The sequence below is a fragment of the Aotus nancymaae genome, unplaced genomic scaffold (genome assembly GCF_030222135.1).
Source record: "Aotus nancymaae isolate 86718 unplaced genomic scaffold, 86718_ANA_hifiasm-v0.15.2.pri h1tg000016l, whole genome shotgun sequence".
NCBI classification, from domain to species: domain Eukaryota; kingdom Metazoa; phylum Chordata; class Mammalia; order Primates; family Aotidae; genus Aotus; species Aotus nancymaae.
The window spans coordinates 6,662,922-6,666,270 of record NW_026988428.1 but is presented as its reverse complement, the minus strand read 5'-3'; positions in this window follow the sequence as shown (position 1 = coordinate 6,666,270).

The window sequence follows — 3,349 nt, the reverse complement described above, 5'->3', positions numbered from 1 at the left end:
GCATTTAAACTACCCCTGTTTTAAAGGGACATTACACAGCATATAGTTGATTTATCAATCTACAGCTATCAGATTGATCCTGTTCACAAATAGTTCTAAAGAAGAAAATCCATAATATTATTTGGCAAGCTATTCAAACATTAAACCTTTCTCTTCTATCCAGAAAAATTTCCCCTCACTATAAATAGGCCAATAAGAATAATATAGTCTTAAAGCTAAATGGCATCTTATGGCTCATCTGGTCCAACCACCTTATATAACATTTTAGAAAACTACAGGCCTAGATTGTGAAGATGCACAATAGCTAACAGGGACCAGGACCAGCTTCCCAGTGGAAAGCTTTCTGGAACTTCTCATTCTTTCCAGATTAGGCATAGAAAATAGCTGCTTACTTTACTTTTTGAAAGCACTTTAGGCTTGGACTCGAAGGCAGGAAGTGTTTTTTTCTCTGTTTTAGGCTTTAGATTCTCAGAAAATTTATTTTCCTAATCTTAGTTCCCATGAAGATTATGTGTTGAACCCTCTATTCATTTCCTGGGGCTTCCATAACCAAGTACTACAAACCAGGTGACTTAAAACAATGGAAATTCATTTTCTCACAGTTCTGAGGACTAGAATTCTGAAATCAAGGGGTCATCAAGACCATGCTCCCTTCTAAGTCTCTCAGGGAGAATCCTACTTTCTCTCCTCCTGACTTCTGGTGGCTCCTGGCCACCTTTGGCATACCTTGATTGCAGTTGCATCGCTCCAATCTCTGCCTTTATCTTCACATAGGCTTCTTCTTTGTGTCTCCACGCTTCTGTATCCTACTCTCTCTCTCTTATAAGGACATCACTCATTGGGTTTAGGGTCCACCATTAATTTTATGTGTCAAACTTGCCTGGGCTTAAATATGATCCTGGATGTGTCTGTGAGGGTGTTTCCACAAGGGACTGGCATTTGCACTGGTGAAATGAATAAAGCAGATGGCCCTCCCCAACATTGATGGGCGTGAGCCAACAGAACAAATTGGGGAGGAAACAAATCCACCCTCCTGCTTGGGCTGAGACATCCATCTTCTGCCCTGAGACATTGGGCCTTCTGGTGCTTAGGCTCTCAGATTTGGACTGGGACTGTATTAATCCATTCTCATATTGCTATAAAGACCTAAGACTGGGTGATTTATAGAGAAAATAGGTTCAATTGACTCACAGTTCCACAGGCTGTACAGGAAGCATGGCTGGGGAGGCCTCAGAAAACATACAATCATGGCAGAAGGAGAAGGGAAACAGGCACGTCTTACATGGCCAGAGAAAGAGGAAGAGAGTGAAGGGAGAAGCGCTACACACTTTAAACAACCAGATCTTGAGAGAACTCACTCACTATCATGAGAACACCAAGGGGGGAATGTGCCTCCATCATTCAATCACCTCACATCAGGCCCTTCCTCCAACACTCAGAATTACAATTTCACATGGGATTTGTGTGGGGATACAGAGCCAAACCGTATCAGGGACTGGCACTATTGCCCTTCATTCTCAGGTTTTCAGCTTTGGGCTGAATTACACCATCAACTTTTGCAGATCATGGGACTCCTTGGCCTTCATAACTGCACGAGCCAATTCCTGTACTAAATCTCTTCATATACCTATGCATGTATATTTAATTGGTCCTCTATGTCCATGGGTTCTGCATGCATGGATTCAACCAACCGCAGAACAAAAATATTTGAGAAAGAAATTGCATATGTACTGAACACATATAGACTTTCATTTCTTGTCCTTATTCCCTAAACAATACGACTATTTACATAGCATTTACATTGTATTACGTGTTATAAGTAATCCTAAGATTATTTAAAGTATATGGGAGGATGTGCATAGGTTATATGCAAATACTGTGTCATTTTATATCAGGGACTTGAGCAACTGCAGATTTTGGTATCCAAGGGAGATCCTGGAACCAATCCCACACAGATACCAAGAGATGACTATATATATATGTGTGTGTCTAATTGGTTCTGTTTCTCTAGTGTTTTTACTCCATTACAAACCCTCTCCAAATTTTCCTAATGATAGGCAAATCCACTGGGGCTGATTATCTCACAGCACCTATGTACTCCATCACCTGACTAATATAATCCCATCTTAGTTCATAAGTTAACTGAACACATCTGCAAGGACCTTATTTCTAAGTAAGGTCACATCCTGAGGTTTTAGATGGCTATGAATTTGGGGTGGAAGTGAGGAGTAAGAGTTATTACTAGTCAAGCTACTACAAATCTTCTCTCCAAATGTTTTTAAAATTGTAGGCCAGTCCACTGGAGCTGCTGATAATCTCATAGCTTACACACATTCTACACGATTTCTGTAGCCCATCACTGTGTTGGATTTTAAGAGATGGTGTATACAAACCCTTGTTATCATCTCTCTAGGTCTTTACCTGCCATCCTTATAGTGAGCAACAATAGTGTGTAATGGTCAACACTGGCTTTTGTGTCAAGCCCTGATTACCAGCTCTTTGGCTTTAATGCTCCAACTTGTCCCCCTCATGGCCCCAAGATGTCTGTCCTAGCTACAAGAATCGTAGCTTCACTGTTCACAGAAGCTAAGATTTGGAAGCAACCTATGTCCATCAGCAGATGAATGGATAAAGAAAATGTGGTACATATACACGTTGGAGTACTATTCAGCCATAAAAAAGAATGAGATCCTGTCATTTGTAGCAACATGGATGGAACTGGAGATCATTATGTTAAGTGAAATAAGCCAGACACAGAAAGACAAACATCACATGTCCTCATTTGTTTGTGGGATCGAAAAATCAAAACAATTAAACTCATGGACATAGAGAGTAGAGGGATGGTTACCAGAGGCTGGGAAAGGTAGTAGTGGGGTGGGAAGGCACTGGGGCTGATTAATGGGTACAGAAGAAACAGAAAGAATGAGTAAGACCTACTATTTGATAGCACAACAGGGTGACTGTAGTCAATAACAACTTAATTGTAAACTTTAAAGTAACTAAAAGAGTATAACTGAATTGTTTATAAGACAAAGGATAAATGCTTGAGGGGATGGATACTCCATTATCCATGATGTGACTATTATGCATTGAATGTCTGTATCAAGACATCTCATGTACCTCATAAATATATACACCTATTATGGATTCACAAAAATGAAAAAAAAAATTCTAAGGAATCATAGCTTCACAAAGTTACATCCAGGGATAGAAACTATTTTTTTGAAGGAGAAGAACTTTTCCGAGTAACCCCCACCCCTACCACATGCAGACTTTTCTCAGGTCCTATTGGTCAAGACCAGGTCACGTAACAATGTCCTGGCTCAGGGGTCGCAAACAGTCTTGATCT